Below are 22,500 nucleotides of genomic sequence, written 5' to 3'. Positions count from 1 at the left end.
CTGACTGCCCTCAACCAGCACAAAAGCATCCTGTGGCGGACTGCAATAGCATCGAATAGTCCCCATGATATGCAACTGCTCAGGGAAGTCAGGAACCAATACACGCAGTCAGTCAGGAAAGCAAAGGCCAGCTTTTTCAAGCAGAAATTTGCATCCTGTAGCTCTAACTCCAAAAAGTTCTGGGACACTGTAAAGTCCATGGAGAACAAGAGCACCTCCTCCCAGCTGCCCACTGCACTGAGGCTAGGTAACACGGTCACCACCGATAAATCCGTGATAATCAAAAACTTTAACAAGCATTTCTCATTTCTCATTTCATGCCTTCCTCCTGGCTACTCCAGCCTCGGCCAACAGCTCCCCCCCCGCAGCTACTCGCCCACGCCTCCCCAGCTTCTCCTTTACCCAAATCCAGATAGCAGATGTTCTGAAAGAGCTGCAAAACCTGGACCCATACAAATCAGCTGGGCTTGACAATCTGGACCCTCTATTTCTTAAACTGTCCGCCGCCATTGTCGTAACCCCTATTACCAGCCTGTTCAACCTCTCCTTCGTATCATCTGAGATCCCCAAGGATTGGAAAGCTGCCACGGTCATCATCCCCCTCTTCAAAGGGGGAGACACCCTGGACCCAAACTGTTACAGACCTATATCCATCCTGCCCTGCCTATCTAAGGTCTTTGAAAGCCAAGTCAACAAACAGATCACTGTACCTTCTCCGCTGTGCAATCCGGTTTCCGAGCCGGTCATGGGTGCACCTCAGCCACGCTCGAGGTACTAAATGTTATCATAACCGCCATCGATAAAAGAGAGTACTGTGCAGCCGTCTTCATCGACCTGGCCAAAGCTTTCGACTCTGTCAATCACCATATTATTATCGGCAGACTCAGTAGCCATGGCTTTTCTAATGACTGCTTTGCCTGGTTCACCAACTACTTTGCAGACAGAATTCAGTGTGTCAAATTGGAGGGCATGTTGTCCGGTCCTCTGGCAGTCTCTAAGGGGGTACCCCAGGGTTCAATTCTCGGGCCGACTCTTTTCTCTGTATATATCAATGATGTTGCTTTTGCTGCGGGCGATTCCCTGATCCACCTCTACGCAGACGACACCATTCTGTATACTTCTGGCCCTTCCTTGGACACTGTGCTATCTAACCTCCAAATGAGCTTCCATGCCATACAACACTCCTTCCGTGGCCTCCAACTGCTCTTAAACGCTAGTAAAACCAAATGCATGCTTTTCAACCGTTCGCTGCCTGCAACCGCACGCCCGACTAGCATCACCACCCTGGATGGTTCCGACCTAGAATGTGTGGACATCTATAAGTACCTAGGTGTCTGGCTAGACTGCAAACTCTCTTTCCAGACTCATATCAAACATCTCCAATCCAAAATCAAATCTAGAGTCGGCTTTCTATTTCGCAACAAAGCCTCCTTCACTCACTCCGCAAAACTTACCCAAGTAAAACTGACTATCCTACCGATCCTCGACTTCGGCGATGTCATCTACAAAATAGCTTCCAATACTCTACTCAGCAAACAGGATGCAGTTTATCAAAGTGCCATCAGTTTTGTTACTAAAGCAACTTATACCACCCACCACTGCGACCTGTATGCTCTCGTCGGCTGGCCCTCGCTACATGTTCGTCGCCAGACCCACTGGCTCCAGGTCATCTACAAGTCTATGCTAGGTAAAGCTCCGCCCTATCTCAGTTCACTGGTCACGATGGCAACACCCACCCGTAGCACGCGCTCCAGCAGGTGTATCACACTGATCATCCCTAAAAGCCAAAACCTCATTTGGCCGCCTTTCCTTCCAGTTCTCTGCTGCCTGTGACTGGAACAAATTGCAAAAATCTCTAACCGATCGCTGCAGCTGTACATAGTCCATCGGTATATAGCCCATCCAATCTACCTACCTCATCCCCATACTGCTTTTATTTGATTTACTTTTCTGCTCCTTTGCACACCAGAATCTCTACCTGCACATGTTCATCTGATCATTTATCACTCCAGTGTTAATCTGCTAAATTGTAATTATTCACTCCTATGGCCTATTTATTGTCTACCTCCTTATTGCCTATTATTTTTTCTGCTATGTTATTGACTTTATTTTTTATTGTTTATTGTTTACTCCATGTGTAAATCTGTGTTTTTTTCTGTTCACACTGCTATGCTTTATCTTGGCCAGGTCGCAGTTGCAAATGAGAACTTGTTCTCAACTAGCCTAACTGGCTAAACAAAGGTGAAATAAAAATAAATAAATAATAGATATAGATGAGGTTATGGGTTGAGCGAGTGATTTGTTCCAAAAAATGATGCTTTTAGTTTTTGAGATATTTAGCACCTAAAATAAAACTTGATTTCACTGTGGTAGTTAGAGCTTGTTTATGTAACCTTTACTTAACTAGGCAAGTCAGTTAAGAACAAATTATTATTTACAATGACCCCCCCGGCCAAACCCATACGACGCTGGGCCAAATGTGCGCCGCCCTATGGGACTCCCAATCAGAGCCGGGTGTGATGCAGCCTGGATTCGAACTGTAGTGACGCCTCTTGCACTGAGATGCAGTGCCTTAGACCGCTGCGCCACTCAGAGGAGTCTGAGGGTTATTGAGTTATCAAGGGTGTTAGTTATTCATTTCATTGTCATATCTGACGTACTGTATATAGTGTTGAGTTGTCAGAGTACATAGATACACAGGCTTTATTCAATGTCAGTGGAAGGTCATTAGTAAAAACAGAAAACAATAATGGCCCTAGCCAGCTGCCCTGTGGTACACCACACTCAACCAAATGTGCATTAGAGAAGCTTCCATTAAAAAAACCCTCTGAGCTCTATTAGAGAGAGCGAGAAAGAGAGATCAAGAGAGAGAGCAAGAAAGAGACATGAAGAGAGAGCGCGAGAAAGAGAAAGGGCAGGTTAACATGGTGGTGGTGATAATGACAGAGGCGGTGGTTGGTGTAGTGGGGGTGATTTGGAATGACATTCTCGTGATGATTTAGCCTGAGACTTGTAAGGCCAATTGTTGCTTATGGACTATGAGGAATTCCTATTGGTCTAATGGTTAAGACATTGGGTTCCCTAGTAAGAACAAATCCAAACAATGACCGTGGCAGTAGTTACCTTTCCAGGACCACGTTGTTGAAGTTTCCATCTGTTTGGACATCTTCCGGCATCTCCACCTCGGTCGTGTCTCCACCCACATTGAAGAGCCAGTGCAGTCTCTGCCCTTCCAGCATCATTCCCATGAACTCCTTACTGGACTACAGACATGAAACAGGAAACGCATCATTACTGGACTACAGACACGAAACAGGAAACGCATCATTACTGGACTGAAACAGGAAACGCATCATTACTGGACTACAGACACGAAACAGGAAACGCATCATTACTGGACTACAGACACGAAACAGGAAACGCATCATTACTGGACTACAGACACGAAACAGGAAACGCATCATTACTGGACTACAGACACGAAACAGGAAACGCATCATTACTGGACTACAGACACGAAACAGGAAACGCATCATTACTGGACTACAGACACGAAACAGGAAACGCATCATTACTGGACTACAAACATGAAACAGGAAACGCATCATTACTGGACTACAGACACGAAACAGGAAACGCATCATTACTGGACTACAGGAAACAGGATACGCATCATTACTGGACTACAGACACGAAACAGGAAAGCATCATTACTGGACTGAAACAGGAAACGCATCATTACTGGACTACAAACATGAAACAGGAAACGCATCATTACTGGACTACAGACATGAAACAGGAAACGCATCATTACTGGACTACAGACACGAAACAGGAAACGCATCATTACTGGACTACAGACACACGAAACAGGATACGCATCATTACTGGACTACAGACACGAAACAGGAAACGCATCATTACTGGACTACAGACACGAAACAGGAAACGCATCATTACTTACAAACATGAAACAGGAAACGCATCATTACTGGACTACAGACACGAAACAGGAAACGCATCATTACTGGACTACAGACACGAAACAGAAAACGCATCATTACTGGACTACAGACACGAAACAGGAAACGCATCATCATTACTGGACTTCAGTGCCTTCGGAAAGTATTCACACCTCTTGACCTTTTCGAAATGTTGTTGTGTTTTGTCAACGATCTACACAAAATATTCTGTACAGTCAAAGTAGAAGAAACATTTCTAACATTTGAAAAAAATGTATGAAAAATAAAACACTATTATATCTCGATTAGATTAGAAGTATTTAACCCACTGAGTCAATACATGTTAGAATCACCTTTGGTAGTGATTACTACTGTGAGTGTTTCTGGGTAAGTCTCTAAGAGCTTTCCACACCTGGATTGTGCAAAATTTGCTCATTATTCTTTTCAGAATTCTTCAAGCTCTTTACAATTTGTTGTTGATCATTGCTAGACAACCATTTTCAGGTCTTGCCATAAACTTTCAAGGAGATTTAAATCACAAATGGGCCACTCAGGAACATTCACTGTCTTCCTGGTAAGCAACTCCAGTGTAGATTTGGCCTTGTGTTTTAGGATATTGTCCTGCTGAAAGACAAATGCATCTCCCAGTGACTGTTGGAAAGCAGACAACCAGGTTATCGCCTTTTAATTTTTTTGATGTTTTAACCTTCGTCTTATCAGGTAAGAGGACTGAGAACCCATTCTCATTTACAGGAACGACATGGGGAATAGTTACAGGGGAGAGGACGAATGAGACAATTGTAAACTGGGGATGATTAGGTGACTGTGATGGTATGAGGGTCAGATTGGGAATTTAGCCAGGACACCGGGCTAAAATCCATATCGGGCTTTACAATCATTTACAAAAAGACAAAAAATAAAATGACAGTAAGGATCTTTAAAAATAACTTGCAGTGTTTTGTATTGGCGGTTGTCCTATCTATTTTTGTCTCATCAGACCACATGACCTTCTCCCATTCCTCCTCTGAATCATCCAGATTGTCCAATCTGTCTGTGGTTCTAGACTTTAGGGAGTTTCTTCGAATAGATCTCGGATCAGCACGATAAGTGCCATGGGATCTTTAGTGACCACAGAGAGTCAGCATACTCGTTTAACATCCCATCTGAAAGACAGCACCCTACACAGGGCAATGTCCCCAATCACTATCCTGGAGAATTGGGATATTTATTTTTTGACCAAAGGAAAGATGATTAATCATGACGGTTCTGGTTCTATAACGCTGCTCTAGTCCAGTGTGGGATGATTAATCATGATGGTTCTGGTTCTTTAACGCTGCTCTAGTCCAGTACGGGAAGATTAATCATGACGGTTCTGGTTCTTTAACGCTGCTCTAGTCCAGTTTTAGGTTGATTAATCTTGACGGTTCTGGTTCTTTAACGCTGCTCTAGTCCAGTTTTAGGTTTCCTCCTACTGGCCCTTCCAGCAGTATCTGGTCTCCCATCCAGGACCAACCAGGACCAACTCTGCTTAGCTTCAGAGCTGTGGGATGCAGGGTGCAAAGCTGCTGGCTGGGCTTCTTTTTAATCCTTTTTTAGATAGCTGAACTTCTTCGCGAGGCATTGGAAAACCTCCCTGGTTGAATCTGTGTTTGAAATTCACTGCTGGACTGAGGGGACCTTGCAGATAATTGTATGTGTGGGTTACAGAGACGAGGTAGTGATTAAAAAATTATGTTAACTCCCCCGAGTTGATGTCCTCGCACCCCTGCGGAAATGTAATTAGCATGATTTAAACATCCCCATACAAATCTGTCAGTTTAAGAGATAAATTAAGAGATATTTGTTTTTTGAAAGGTGAAAGGACATCCTAACAATTGGTCTTCTCACATAATCATCTGTAGCTTCCGAACGTTATGGGCTACAAACTATTATCATCCCTTTATGGAAAGATGAGACTCTCACGAACACGGTGATGTTCTCCGTTTCGCTCTACGACCCCTACAAGTGTCTTGGGACTGGTCTGAAGTCGGTACAGGTGATCTGCCGTCTTCCGTCTGTAGAGTCGACTGTTTTGCTCTAGGATGCCCGGAGGCTTCACAAGACTCACCTGAAGGTCCCCCAGTGGAAGTTGAACAGATGAAGAAAGTATATATGGGGACTGTTTATAGCCAAAAATAAGGGTTTTAAAAACAAGTATAAAACTAAATGTTTTCTTCTTGTATCTCTCAGATATAGGGTGCATTAGTTAGGTATTCAGACCCCTTTCCTTTTTCCAAATTTTGCTGCGTTACAACCTTATTCTAAAATTGATTCAATTAATGTTTTCCTTGATACATCTACATACATCATCATGACATCACATCACAATACCCCATCATGACATCACAATACCCCATCATGACATCACAATACCCCATCATGACATCACAATACCCTATCATTGACAAAGAAAAAACCCCCCTGTTTTTTAGACATTTTTGCACATGTATATTCAGACCCTTTGCTATGAAACTCAAAATTGAGCTCAGGTGCATCTTGTTTCCACTGATCATCCGAGATGTTTCTACAACTTGGTATATTCAATTAATTGGACGTAATTTGGAAAGGCACACACCTGTCTATATAAAGGTCCAGGAATTGTCCGTAGAGCTCAGCGACAGGATTGTGTTGAGGCACAGATTTAGGGAAGGGTACCAAAATGGAAGAAGTTTGGAAACACCAGGACTCTTCCTAGAGCTGGCCGCCCGGAGAAACTGAGCAATCGGGGGAGAAGGGCTTTGGTTGGAGAGGTGACCAAGAAACTGATGGTCACTCTGACAGAGATCCAGAGTTTCTCTGAGATGGGAGAACCTTCCAGAAGAACAACCATCTCTGTAGCACTCCAAAACACAACCCAACCAAGCTGCACTGCTTCTTGACACAATGCCCACTTAACCCGGAAGCCAGCCGCACCAATGTATCAGAGGAAACACCGTGTCAGCGTGCACTGCGCCCGCCACAGGAGTCGCTAGTGCCCGATGGGACAAGGACATCCTAACCCGGACGACGCTGGGCCAATTGTGCACTACCCCATGGGTCTCCCGGTCGGGGCCAGCTGCGACAGAGCCTGGACTCAAACCCAGAATCTCTCGTGGCACAGCTAGCACTGCAGTGTCGTGCCTTAGACCACTGTGCCACTTGGGAAGCCTAGGACAACCATCTCTGCAGCACTCCACCAAGCAGGCCTTTATGGTAGAGTGGCCAGACGGAAGCCACTCCTCAGTAAAAGGCACATGACAGCCCACCTGGAGTTTGTCAAAAGGCACCTAAAGACTCTCAGACCATGAGAAACAAGACTCTCTGGTCTGATGAAACCAATATTGAACTATTTGGTCTGAATGCCAAGCGTCATGTCTGGAGGAAACCTGGCACAATCCCTACGGTGAAGCATGGTGGTGGCAGTATTATGCAGTGGGGATGTTTTTCAGCGGCAGGGACTGGGAGACTAGTCAGGATCGAGGCAAAGATGAATGGAGCAAAGTACCGAGAGATCCTTGATGAAAACCAGCTCCAGATCAGGACCTCAGACTGGGGCGAAGGTTCACCTTTCAACAGGACAATGACCCTCAGCACACAGCCAAGACAACGCAGGAGTGGCTTCGGGACAAGTAGTAATGTCCTTGTGTGGCCCAGTCAAAGTCCGGACTTGAACCCGATTGAACATCTCTGGAGAGACCTGAAAATAAATGTGCAGCGACGCTCCCCATTCAACCTGACAGAGCATGAGAGGATCTACAGAGAAAATGGGAGAAACTCCCCAAATACAGGTGTGCAAAGTTTGTAGCATCATACCCAAGAAGACTCGAGGTTGTAATCGCTGCCAAAGGTGCTTCAACAAAGTACTGAGTAAAGGGTCTGAACACTGTAAATGTGACATTTCAGTAATTTTTTATACATTTTTTCAAAGTTTTTTTTATGATAGACAGAACAGCTAGAGGGCAGAACACACCGATCCCCAAATCAAACCCACCCCAAAACCAGACTTAAAGCAGACATGATATACAATGAGTAATATAATAAAATAGTTATAAAAAAATAAAGATAGTATAAAATAAAAAGCATTTTAAAAGATTTGTAAAAATAAGGATACAAATTGAGCTGGGTCCATGTCTTCTGCAAAGGATAGGAAGGGTTGCCAGATATTATAAAATGTAATTGTGTATATGTCTTCTGCAAAAGATAGGAAAGGTTGCCAGGTATTATAAAATGTAATTGTGTATATGTCTTCTGCAAAAGATAGGAAAGGTTGCCAGATATTATAAAATGTAATTGTGTATATGTCTTCTGTAAAAAATAGGAAAGGTTGCCAGATATTATAAAATGTAATTCAGGATCCCCTAACGGAGTGGTGTATTTTTTCTAGCTTGAGATGTAGTATAAGACGTCTAGCTAGTACATACCGGTATGATGCCCATAGAACTGTCTAGAGGGCTCTCTCTCTCTCCTTCTAATTCAGCAACTATCTCAGGTTCAACTGTAGGAATATCTAAGTTCTTAAAGAAGGTGTTGAGTAAGGTGGCATGACCAGTGGATTTCAAAGTGTATAATTCTGAGTAAATCTTATAAAAGCATGAACTGACCTCTAAATCATCAATACATTTGTTATAGTATTATTTGACCATGCTGGTCATTTATGAACATTTGAACATCTTGGCCATGTTCTGTTATAATCTCCACCCGGCCCAGCCAGAAGAGGACTGGCCGCCCCTCAAAGCCTGGTTCCTCTCTAGGTTTCTTCCTAGGTTTTGGCCTTTCTAGGGAGTTTTTCCTAGCCACCGTGCTTCTACACCTGCATTGCTTGCTGTTTGGGGTTTTAGGCTGGGTTTCTGTACAGCACTTTGAGATATCAGCTGATGTATGAAGGCCTTTATAAATACATTTGATTTGATGCCCAGCTCGTCAGTTATCTCAGGTATGGTTTGAATATTGCACTTCCTTAATCTTGCGCTGTATGAAATCATTTGGCCCCTTAGATAAGCCTTCATTGATTCCTATACTGTTAGAGGAGACATTCCAGGGGTTTGAATAAACTGGAGAAACAGCTCAATCTGAGATTATATAAAACCACCAAGGGTTTCTTCTGATAGCAGTAGTGAGTTAGGACAACAAGGGTTTCTTCTGATAGCAGTAGTGAGTTAGGACAACAAGGGTTTATTCTGATAGCAGTAGTGAGTTAGGACAACAAGGGTTTCTTCTGATAGCAGTAGTGAGTTAGGACAACAAGGGTTTCTTCTGATAGCAGTAGTGAGTTAGGACAACAAGGGTTTCTTCTGATAGCAGTAGTGAGTTAAACCACCAAGGGTTTCTTCTGATAGCAGTAGTGAGTTAGGACAACAAGGGTTTCTTCTGATAGCAGTAGTGAGTTAGGACAACAAGGGTTTCTTCTGATAGCAGTAGTGAGTTAGGACAACAAGGGTTTCTTCCGATAGCAGTAGTGAGTTAGGACAACAAGGGTTTCTTCTGATAGCAGTAGTGAGTTAGGACAACAAGGGTTTCTTCTGATAGCAGTAGTGAGTTGAGATTAACAAGGGTTTCTTCTGATAGCAGTAGTGAGTTGAGATTAACAAGGGTTTCTTCCGATAGCAGTAGTGAGTTAGGACAACAAGGGTTTATTCTGATAGCAGTAGTGAGTTAGGACAACAAGGGTTTATTCTGATAGCAGTAGTGAGTTAGGACAACAAGGGTTTATTCCGATAGCAGTAGTGAGTTAGGACAACAAGGGTTTCTTCCGATAGCAGTAGTGAGTTAGGACAACAAGGGTTTCTTCTGATAGCAGTAGTGAGTTAGGACAACAAGGGTTTCTTCTGATAGCAGTAGTGAGTTAGGACAACAAGGGTTTCTTCTGATAGCAGTAGTGAGTTAGGACAACAAGGGTTTCTTCTGATAGCAGTAGTGAGTTAGGACAACAAGGGTTTCTTCTGATAGCAGTAGTGAGTTAGGACAACAAGGGTTTCTTCTGATAGCAGTAGTGAGTTAGGACAACAAGGGTTTCTTCTGAAAGCAGTAGTGAGTTAAACCACCAAGGGTTTCTTCTGATAGCAGTAGTGAGTTAGGACAACAAGGGTTTCTTCTGATAGCAGTAGAGAGTTAGGACAACAAGGGTTTCTTCTGATAGCAGTAGTGAGTTAGGACAACAAGGGTTTCTTCTGATAGCAGTAGTGAGTTAGGACAACAAGGGTTTCTTCTGATAGCAGTAGTGAGTTAGGACAACAAGGGTTTCTTCCGATAGCAGTAGTGAGTTAGGACAACAAGGGTTTCTTCTGATAGCAGTAGTGAGTTAGGACAACAAGGGTTTCTTCCGATAGCAGTAGAGAGTTAGGACAACAAGGGTTTCTTCTGATAGCAGTAGTGAGTTAGGACAACAAGGGTTTCTTCTGATAGCAGTAGTGAGTTAGGACAACAAGGGTTTCTTCCGATAGCAGTAGAGAGTTAGGACAACAAGGGTTTATTCTGATAGCAGTAGTGAGTTAGGACAACAAGGGTTTCTTCTGATAGCAGTAGTGAGTTAGGACAACAAGGGTTTCTTCCGATAGCAGTAGAGAGTTAGGACACCAAGGGGTTCTTCTGATAGCAGTAGAGAGTTAGGACAACAAGGGTTTCTTCTGATAGCAGTAGTGAGTTGAGATTAACAAGGGTTTCTTCTGATAGCAGTAGTGAGTTAGGACAACAAGGGTTTCTTCTGATAGCAGTAGTGAGTTAGGACAACAAGGGTTTCTTCTGATAGCAGTAGTGAGTTGAGATTAACAAGGGTTTCTTCTGATAGCAGTAGTGAGTTGAGATTAACAAGGGTTTCTTCTGATAGCAGTAGTGAGTTAGGACAACAAGGGTTTCTTCTGATAGCAGTAGTGAGTTAGGACAACAAGGGTTTCTTCTGATAGCAGTAGTGAGTTAGGACAACAAGGGTTTCTTCCGATAGCAGTAGAGAGTTAGGACAACAAGGGTTTCTTCTGATAGCAGTAGTGAGTTAGGACAACAAGGGTTTATTCCGATAGCAGTAGTGAGTTAGGACAACAAGGGTTTCTTCCGATAGCAGTAGTGAGTTAGGACAACAAGGGTTTCTTCTGATAGCAGTAGTGAGTTAGGACAACAAGGGTTTCTTCTGATAGCAGTAGTGAGTTAGGACAACAAGGGTTTCTTCTGATAGCAGTAGTGAGTTAGGACAACAAGGGTTTCTTCTGATAGCAGTAGTGAGTTAGGACAACAAGGGTTTCTTCTGATAGCAGTAGTGAGTTAGGACAACAAGGGTTTCTTCTGATAGCAGTAGTGAGTTAGGACAACAAGGGTTTCTTCTGAAAGCAGTAGTGAGTTAAACCACCAAGGGTTTCTTCTGATAGCAGTAGTGAGTTAGGACAACAAGGGTTTCTTCTGATAGCAGTAGAGAGTTAGGACAACAAGGGTTTCTTCTGATAGCAGTAGTGAGTTAGGACAACAAGGGTTTCTTCTGATAGCAGTAGTGAGTTAGGACAACAAGGGTTTCTTCTGATAGCAGTAGTGAGTTAGGACAACAAGGGTTTCTTCCGATAGCAGTAGTGAGTTAGGACAACAAGGGTTTCTTCTGATAGCAGTAGTGAGTTAGGACAACAAGGGTTTCTTCCGATAGCAGTAGAGAGTTAGGACAACAAGGGTTTCTTCTGATAGCAGTAGTGAGTTAGGACAACAAGGGTTTCTTCTGATAGCAGTAGTGAGTTAGGACAACAAGGGTTTCTTCCGATAGCAGTAGAGAGTTAGGACAACAAGGGTTTATTCTGATAGCAGTAGTGAGTTAGGACAACAAGGGTTTCTTCTGATAGCAGTAGTGAGTTAGGACAACAAGGGTTTCTTCCGATAGCAGTAGAGAGTTAGGACACCAAGGGGTTCTTCTGATAGCAGTAGAGAGTTAGGACAACAAGGGTTTCTTCTGATAGCAGTAGTGAGTTGAGATTAACAAGGGTTTCTTCTGATAGCAGTAGTGAGTTAGGACAACAAGGGTTTCTTCTGATAGCAGTAGTGAGTTAGGACAACAAGGGTTTCTTCTGATAGCAGTAGTGAGTTGAGATTAACAAGGGTTTCTTCTGATAGCAGTAGTGAGTTGAGATTAACAAGGGTTTCTTCTGATAGCAGTAGTGAGTTAGGACAACAAGGGTTTCTTCTGATAGCAGTAGTGAGTTAGGACAACAAGGGTTTCTTCTGATAGCAGTAGTGAGTTAGGACAACAAGGGTTTCTTCCGATAGCAGTAGAGAGTTAGGACAACAAGGGTTTCTTCTGATAGCAGTAGTGAGTTAGGACAACAAGGGTTTCTTCCGATAGCAGTAGAGAGTTAGGACAACAAGGGTTTCTTCTGATAGCAGTAGAGAGTTAGGACAACAAGGGTTTCTTCTGATAGCAGTAGTGAGTTAGGACAACAAGGGTTTCTTCTGATAGCAGTAGTGAGTTAGGACAACAAGGGTTTCTTCTGATAGCAGTAGTGAGTTAGGACAACAAGGGTTTATTCTGATAGCAGTAGTGAGTTAGGACAACAAGGGTTTCTTCTGATAGCAGTAGTGAGTTGAGATTAACAAGGGTTTCTTCTGATAGCAGTAGTGAGTTGGGACAACAAGGGTTTCTTCTGATAGCAGTAGTGAGTTAGGACAACAAGGGTTTCTTCTGATAGCAGTAGTGAGTTAGGACAACAAGGGTTTCTTCTGATAGCGGTAGTGAGTTGAGATTAACAAGGGTTTCTTCTGATAGCAGTAGTGAGTTGAGATTAACAAGGGTTTCTTCTGATAGCAGTAGTGAGTTAGGACAACAAGGGTTTCTTCTGATAGCAGTAGTGAGTTAGGACAACAAGGGTTTCTTCTGATAGCAGTAGTGAGTTAGGACAACAAGGGTTTCTTCTGATAGCAGTAGTGAGTTGAGATTAACAAGGGTTTCTTCTGATAGCAGTAGTGAGTTGGGACAACAAGGGTTTCTTCTGATAGCAGTAGTGAGTTAGGACAACAAGGGTTTCTTCTGATAGCAGTAGTGAGTTAGGACAACAAGGGTTTCTTCTGATAGCGGTAGTGAGTTGAGATTAACAAGGGTTTCTTCTGATAGCAGTAGTGAGTTGAGATTAACAAGGGTTTCTTCTGATAGCAGTAGTGAGTTAGGACAACAAGGGTTTCTTCTGATAGCAGTAGTGAGTTAGGACAACAAGGGTTTCTTCTGATAGCAGTAGTGAGTTAGGACAACAAGGGTTTCTTCTGATAGCAGTAGTGAGTTGAGATTAACAAGGGTTTCTTCTGATAGCAGTAGTTAAGAGTTAAGCCGCCAAGGGCGATAATTAGGCTGTGTGTTTGGTATAAGTAGTTTCATAGTAAGAGGAGAATGATCTCTTAATGATTATAGCTTGGTAATCACTCTCAGTGATGTGGCAGAAATCTATTGTCTAGGAAAAAGTAGTCTGTACGTGAGAAGGTATTATGAACTGGTGAGAAAAAAATCTATACTCCCTAGCTGTGGGATTTCGGAAATGACACGCATCAGATATGCCAAACGTCCTTTCGTTTTTGTTGGGGGGGGGGTGGTACTATCTGTTGCTCCATGTTATAAATTGTGTGGCGCCAGGACAACAACCTCTCCTCAATGTGAGCAAGACAAAGGAGATGATCGGGGACTACAGGAAAAGAGGACCGAACACTCCCATTCTCCTCAACGGAGCTGTAGTGGAGCGGGTGGAGAGTTTCAAGTTCCTTGGCGTCCACATCACCAACAAACTATCGTGGTGTCAGCACGCCAAGACAGTCGTGAAGAGAGCACGACAACAGCTAAGAGAGTTCTACAGCTGCACCATTGAGAGCCTACTAACTTGTTGCATCACCGCCTGGTATGGCAACTGCTCGGCATCTGACCTGCAGAGGGTAGTGCGTACGGCCCAGTACATCACTGGGGCCAAGCTTCCTGCCACCCAGGACCAATATACCAGGCAGTGTCAGTGGAAAGCACAAACAATTGTCAAAGACTCCAGTCACCCAAGTCATAGACTGTTCTCTCTGCTACCGCACGGCACGCTGTACCAGAACACCAAGTCTAGGACCAAAAGGCTTCTTAACAGCTTCTACCCCCAAGCCATAAAGCTGCTGAACAATTAATCAAATGACCACCCAGACTATTTACATTGACCCCCTTTTGTTTTTACACTGCTGCTACTCTCTGTTTATTATCTATGCATAGTCACTTTACTCCTACCTACATGTACAAATTACCTCGACTAACTTGTACCTCCACACATTGACTCGGTACCGGTACTCCCTATATATAGCCTCGTTATTGTTATTTAATTATATATATTTTTACTTTAGTTTATTTAGCAAATATTTTATTAATTTATTAACTATATTTCTCGAACTGCATTGTTGGTTAAGGGCTTGTAAGTAAGCATTTCACGGTAAGGTCAACAACTGTTGTATTCGGTGCATGTGACAAATACAATTTGATTCGATTTGAAATCTGTTATTCAATGCGTTTGTATGGGCTAATTGCAGTAAGGTCAAATAAAAGTTTATCAAATCATTTGTGTGTATATATTTTATTGATACTTCAAGGGGTGTTTAAATTCTAAATAAAATAGCAAAATTATCCTTGGTATGACCTTCTTCAAACAATTACATATAGTTTATGGATAAAGATGCTTAAAGGTAAACACAGTCTTGGGGAGCCTTTCATGAATGCTTCATGAATGCTTATTATGAATGCTTATAAATGTTTATAAATGCTTAAAAAAATACTTACATCAATTATTCTATGTCCCACAGTATACGAGTAAAAGAACAGTATTTATTATTTTATTTAGTCTTTTATTATGATATGTGTTGTCTATTTGTGTGAAAAAACTGTTTAATAATAATAACAATAATAATAATAAATACAATAATAATACAATAATTATACTAACAATAATAAATCTAAAATAATAATTACAAAAATAATAATAATAAATACAATAATAATTATAAAATAATTATAATAATAACAATAAAAATAATAATTACAAAATAATAATAATAAAAAATAAAAGTAATAATAAAAATAATAGTAAAAATAAGAATAATAAAAAAATATTTAAAAAATAATAAAAATAAAAACTTACGTCCTTGTTTCCGAGGTAAAAGACAAACTGTTTGTCTGGTTGGTCCTGTCTGCGGGCGCGTGAGGCCTCGGGCAGGGTGATGTAGAACTTGAGGGAGGTGTAAGCTGCCAGATCTGCAAGGTTACTGGGGGTGCGCACCTGCACACCTGATGTCCCGTTGAACTTCACAGGTACGCTCACCTGAGAGGGAGAAGAGGGGTAAATCAACTGGTCGCCGTTCATGTAACCATAGTAGATAGATAGATTTTTTTTAGTTTTGACCAAAATTCATACTTTATTCATTCAAAAACTAAATTTAATAAACACTTTAATCTGAAACTAAACTGAACAATAATAAACGCAACAATTTCAAAGATTTTACTGAGTTACAGTTCATATAGGTAAATCAGTCATTTGATAATAAACTAATGAGGCTCTAATCTATGGATTTTCCAACTGGGAATACAGATATGCATCTGTTGGTCACTGATACCTAAAACAAAGGTTGGATGTTGATCAGAAAACCAGTCAGTATCTGGTGTTGCCTCCATTTGCCTCATGCAGCACAACACATCTCCTTCACATAGAGTTGATCAGGCTGTTGATTGTGGCCTGTGGAATGTTGGCCCACTCCTCTTCAATGACTGTGAAGTTTCTGGATATTGGCAGGAACTGGAACAAGCTGTCGTACACGTCGATCCAGAGCATCCCAAACATGCTCAATGGGTCACATGTCTGGTGAGTATGCAGGCCATGGAAGAACTGGGACATTTTCAGCTTCCAGGAATTGTGTCCAGATCCGTGTGACATGGGGCCGTGCATTATCATGCTGATACATGAGGTGATGGCGGTGGATGAATGGCACGACAATGGGCCTCAGGATCTCGACACGGTATTTCTGTGTATTCAAGTTGTCATAGGTAAAATGCCATTGTGTTCGTTGTCCGTAGCTTATGCCTGTCCATACCATAACCCCTCCGTCACCATGGGACACTCTGTTCACAACGTTGACATCAGCAAACCGCTCACCCACATGATGCCATACACATTGTCTACCATCTGCCCAGTACAGTTGAAACTGGGATTCATCCGTGAAGAGCACACTTCTCCAGCGTGCCAGTGGCCATCAAAGGTGAGCATTTTCCCACTGAAGTCGGTTATGATGCCCAACTGTAGTCAGGTCAAGACCCTGGTGAGGACGACGAGCACGCAGATGAGCTTCCCTGAGACGGTTTCTACAGAAATTATTTGGTTGCGCAAACCCACAGTTTTATCAGCTGTCTGGGAGGATAAATTAACATTACATTTTCTGGCAATATCTCTGGTGGACATTCCTGCAGTCATCATGCCAATTGCATACTCCCTCAAAACTTGACACATCTGTGGCATTGTGTTGTGTGACAAAACTGCGCATTTTAAGGGACTTTTTATTGTCACCAGCACAATGCTCACCTGTGCATTGATCATGCTGTTTAATCATCTTCTTGATATGCCACACCTGTCAGGTGGATGAATTATCTTGACAAAGGAGAAATGCTCACTAACAGGGATGTAAACCAATTTGTGCACAAAATAGAGAAATAAGCTTTTTGTGCGTATGGAACATTTCTGGGATTGTTTATTTCAGCTCATGAAACATGTGACCAACCGTTTACAGACCAACCGTTTACAGACCAACCGTTTACAGACCAACTGTTTACAGACCAACCATTTAAAGACCAACCGTTTACAACCGTTTACAGGTTACGTTTATATTTTTGTTCAGTATAATTACAGGTATCAAACCGTATGTATTCATATTGTGGATCTGGGCTATGTTTGTCCCATGTGAGCCACCATACCTTGCTGGCTGCCTTGCGGGCCTCAGCGATGAGCTGTCTGATCCTGAGGATGTTCTCTGAGATGTTGGGCATCTGGGCTGAGTGGTTCTGCAGCTTGTCCAGCTTCTTCATCAGTATTGGGATGGCCTCGCCCAACATACCCACTGGAGAGACACACATGCAGAAATGTTCTGTCAGTCTAAACCAATCAGACTTCAGCAAATGTTTCTTCATTGAACACAGTCTTTTGCATGATCAGAGAAGCAAAGATTTTCCACCTTGAACAATGGCCGAATAAACGTTATATTAAACTTTAAATATTAAATACCATTTAGGGAAAGGGAAACCTAGTCAGCTGCACAACCAAAATGTGTCTTCCACATGTTACCCCTCTGAATTTAGTTTACCAATTCAAGCAGACTTGAATAAATATCTACACACCACTTTATTAAAATCAATCCTTATCAGCTATAATAGCAATATTCAAAATGGAAGTCAAGCCAGCGTCCCAGGCCTCTGTGTAGTGAAACTGTCTAGTAGTCTCTAGTGGATCTACCAGATCTACTTTCTAGTAGTATCTAGTGGTCCTACCAGACCTACTATCTAGTAGTGTCTAGTGGTCCTACCAGACCTACTATCTAGTAGTGTCTAGTGGTCCTACCAGACCTACTATCTAGTAGTGTCTAGTGGTCCTACCAGACCTACTATCTAGTAGTGTCTAGTGGTTGAAGACCTACCAGAGGTGTTGGCCTCCAGGAAGGCCTTGTGGATGTCATTGTTGTTGGTGTTGGCGTCTCCGTACTGCTGCTGCCATTGGTCCAGCTGCTCCTTGAGAGGGACCAGGGTGTCCTTCACTCTCTCTGCTGTTCTGTTGGCCTCCTCCGCTGATGCTTTCGCCTCCTCAATGTCACTCGCTGTCTCCTCTGGGGACGAGAATAGAGGTGTGGGTTGGGGTCTAGGGTCAGGTTGTCCTCTACCTGGGTTAGGTGTGAGCTAGGGTCAGAATGTCCTCTACCTGGGTTAGGTGTGAGCTAGGGTCAGAATGTCCTCTACCTGGGTTAGATGTGAGCTAGGGTCAGAATGTCCTCTACCTGGGTTAGGTGTGAGCTAGGGTCAGAATGTCCTCTACCTGGGTTAGATGTGAGCTAGGGTCAGAATGTCCTCTACCTGTTAGGTGTGAGCTAGGGTCAGAATGTCCTCTACCTGGGTTAGATGAGCTAGGGTCAGAATGTCCTCTACCTGGGTTAGATGTGAGCTAGGGTCAGAATGTCCTCTACCTGGGTTAGATGAGCTAGGGTCAGAATGTCCTCTACCTGGGTTAGATGTGAGCTAGGGTCAGAATGTCCTCTACCTGGGTTAGATGTGAGCTAGGGTCAGAATGTCCTCTACCTGGGTTAGATGAGCTAGGGTCAGAATGTCCTCTACCTGGGTTAGATGTGAGCTAGGGTCAGAATGTCCTCTACCTGGGTTAGATGTGAGCTAGGGTCAGAATGTCCTCTACCTGGGTTAGATGTGAGCTAGGGTCAGAATGTCCTCTACCTGGGTTAGGTGTGAGCTAGGGTCAGAATGTCCTCTACCTGGGTTAGATGTGAGCTAGGGTCAGAATGTCCTCTACCTGGGTTAGATGTGAGCTAGGGTCAGAATGTCCTCTACCTGGGTTAGATGTGAGCTAGGGTCAGAATGTCCTCTACCTGGGTTAGATGTGAGCTAGGGTCAGAATGTCCTCTACCTGGGTTAGATGTGAGCTAGGGTCAGAATGTCCTCTACCTGGGTTAGATGTGAGCTAGGGTCAGAATGTCCTCTACCTGGGTTAGATGTGAGCTAGGGTCAGAATGTCCTCTTACCTGGGTTAGGTGTGAGCTAGGGTCAGAATGTCCTCTACCTGGGTTAGATGTGAGCTAGGGTCAGAATGTCCTCTACCTGGGTTAGATGTGAGCTAGGGTCAGAATGTCCTCTACCTGGGTTAGATGTGAGCTAGGGTCAGAATGTCCTCTACCTGGGTTAGATGTGAGCTAGGGTCAGAATGTCCTCTACCTGGGTTAGATGTGAGCTAGGGTCAGAATGTCCTCTACCTGGGTTAGATGTGAGCTAGGGTCAGAATGTCCTCTACCTGGGTTAGATGTGAGCTAGGGTCAGAATGTCCTCTACCTGGGTTAGATGTGAGCTAGGGTCAGAATGTCCTCTACCTGGGTTAGATGTGAGCTAGGGTCAGAATGTCCTCTACCTGGGTTAGATGTGAGCTAGGGTCAGAATGTCCTCTACCTGGGTTAGATGTGAGCTAGGTCAGAATGTCCTCTACCTGGGTTAGATGTGAGCTAGGGTCAGAATGTCCTCTACCTGGGTTAGATGTGAGCTAGGGTCAGAATGTCCTCTACCTGGGTTAGATGTGAGCTAGGGTCAGAATGTCCTCTACCTGGGTTAGGTGTGAGCTATGGTCAGGATTAGGATTAGGTGTGAGCTAGGGTTAGGATTAGGATTAGGTGTGAGCTAGGGTCAGGTTTAGGATTAGGTGTGAGCTAGGGTCAGGATTAGGATTAGGTGTGAGCTAGGGTCAGGATTAGGTGTGAGCTAGGGTTAGGATTAGGTGTGAGCTAGGGTTAGGATTAGGTGTGAGCTAGGGTCAGGTTTAGGATTAGGTGTGAGCTAGGGTCAGGTTTAGGATTAGGTGTGAGCTAGGGTCAGGATTAGGATTAGGTGTGAGCTAGGGTCAGGATTAGGTGTGAGCTAGGGTCAGGATTAGGATTAGGTGTGAGCTAGGGTTAGGATTAGGTGTGAGCTAGGGTCAGGTTTAGGATTAGGTGAGCTAGGTCAGGTTTAGGATTAGGTGTGAGCTAGGGTCAGGATTAGGATTAGGTGTGAGCTAGGGTCAGGTTTAGGATTAGGTGTGAGCTAGGGTCAGGTTTAGGATTAGGTGTGAGCTAGGGTCAGGATTAGGATTAGGTGTGAGCTAGGGTCAGGTTTAGGATTAGGTGTGAGCTAGGGTCAGGATTAGGATTAGGTGTGAGCTAGGGTTAGGATTAGGATTAGGTGTGAGTAACATTTGTTCGTGTACAACAAGTGTGAGTATAGATATTGTTTTTCGCAGTAGATCTCCCGTTTATCCCTGGCCTTACCTCGACTGAAGTTGAGGCTACTCTGCACCATCTCGAGGTCGTTCAGTAGAGTCTCCTGTTTGTCTCTGGCCTCATCCAGACGAGTCTTTGCACCCTGGAGCTGAGGTTTCAAATCTGACAGCAGACACGGAATACTACGTTATGACAAGACGGGCACTTTGTCTTGCTATTAAAGGAAGTGTACACAACAGCGAGCATTCAGCGACATACATCTGGGCCTGTATTTAAAAAAAAAGCGCCCCAGTGCTGATCTAGGAACAGTTCTCCCCATGTGTAGCCTTGTTCATATAATCTTATTCGTTACAACCTAAAAGGCAAAGCTGACCCGATATCAACACTCCTGTTTGTGAATACGGGCCCCGGGGGAGGAGGGAAACAAAAAGGGCACCAGGCTCTCACCATTACTGACATCTTCCTGTAGTTTGACAGCCTGGTTCACCAGTTCAATACTGTGTTTCCTCAGACCTTTAGCTGTCTGGCCCAGGTCCTGATCCTGTACATTCTGCACACATCAACAACAATAACATCATCAACAACAATAACATCATCAACAACAATAACATCATCAACAACAACATCAACAACAACATCAACAACAACATCATCAACAACAACAACATAAACAACATCAACAAAACAACAACATCAACAACATCAACAACAACAACATAAACAACATCAACAACAACAACAACATCATCAACATCAACAACAACAATAACATCATCAACAACAACATCAACAACAACATCATCAACAACAACAACAACAACAACATAAACAACATCAACATAAACAACATCAACAACAACAACATAAACAACATCAACAAAACAACAACATAAACAACATCAACAACAACAACAACATCATCAACACCAACAACAACAACAACACAACATCAACACAACATCAACATAAACAACATCAACACAACAACAACATCAACAACATCAACACAACAACAACATCAACAACAACAACATCAACACCACCACCAACAACATCAACATAAACAACATCATCAACAACATCAACACCACCACCAACAACAACATCAACACCACCACCAACACCAACAACATAAACACCAACAACACCACCACCACCAACAACATCACCACCAACATCAACACAACATAAACAACAACAACAACATCAACACAACAACAACATAAACAACAACAACAACATCAACACAACAACATAAACAACATCAACAACAACATCAACATCAACACAACAGACATATGTTATCTTCTTACAGGTCCATCATGGCAATGTTTAGGTGCCGCACATATGCATATCTCGTAATGTTGTTTCTATGAGTCTTGGAGAGTGTATTTTGTGTGTCCTCTATCATGGTCCTCACAACGTAGGAAATGTGTGTATGTGTTGCCCTTACCGCCAGTGCGTCCATAGCAGCCTGGTTGGCAGCAGTGTCAGCGGCTCTGACGGCGTCGACGAGGTCGGAGTACGCCCGGGACGCGTTCACCGCTCGCTGGATGAAACCATCCTTGTTGGTGTTGGAGATCACACTGCAACACACAGAGGAGAAAACATGAAGCCAGCTCTACATTTATAACAGTTCGATCTATCTATCAATCGATCAACCAATCAATCAACCAACATACCAACTGCCCAACCAATCAATCAATCAACCAACCAACATACCAACTGCCCAACCAATCAATCAATCAACCAATCAATCAATCAACATACCAACTGCCCAACCAATCAATCAATCAACCAACATACCAACTGCCCAACCAATCAATCAATCAACCAACATACCAACTGCCCAACCAATCAACATACCAACTGCCCAACCAATCAATCAATCAACCAACATACCAACTGCCCAACCAATCAATCAATCAACCAACATACCAACTGCCCAACCAATCAATCAACCAACATACCAACTGCCCAACCAATCAATCAATCAACCAACATACCAACTGCCCAACCAATCAATCAATCAACCAACATACCAACTGCCCAACCAATCAATCGATCTATCGATCTATCAATCAACCAATATAACAACTGACAAATCAATCAATCAGGCCATCAGTCAGTCAGGCCATCAATCTATTAGTCCATCAGTCCATCAGTCCATCAGGCCCTCAGTCCATCAGTCCATCAGTCCGTCAGTCCATCAGTCCGTCAGTCCGTCAGTCCATCAGTCCATCAGTCCATCAGTCCATCAGTCCATCAGTCCATCAGTCCATCAGTCCGTCAGTCCATCAGTCCATCAGGCCCTCAGTCCATCAGGCCCTCAGTCCATCAGTCCATCAGTCCATCAGTCCATCAGGCCCTCAGTCCATCAGTCCATCAGGCCCTCAGTCCATCAGGCCCTCAGTCCATCAGGCCCTCAGTCCATCAGGCCATCAGGCCCTCAGTCCATCAGGCCCTCAGTCCATCAGGCCATCAGGCCCTCAGTCCATCAGTCCATCAGGCCCTCAGTCCATCAGGCCATCAGTCCATCAGGCCCTCAGGC

The 22,500-nt window shown here is 43.4% G+C and overlaps 1 pseudogene; it reads right to left on the bottom strand.

The window, feature by feature from the left end:
* Window positions 1-22,500, bottom strand: part of LOC135532826 (laminin subunit alpha-5-like) — an 86,076-nt pseudogene that overhangs the window by 28,627 nt on the left and 34,949 nt on the right.

This window comes from Oncorhynchus masou, unplaced genomic scaffold (assembly GCF_036934945.1).
Source record: "Oncorhynchus masou masou isolate Uvic2021 unplaced genomic scaffold, UVic_Omas_1.1 unplaced_scaffold_2050, whole genome shotgun sequence".
Lineage (NCBI taxonomy): Eukaryota > Metazoa > Chordata > Actinopteri > Salmoniformes > Salmonidae > Oncorhynchus > Oncorhynchus masou.
Note: the sequence above shows the minus strand (reverse complement) of the source record. Positions and strands in the feature narration are given on the sequence as shown.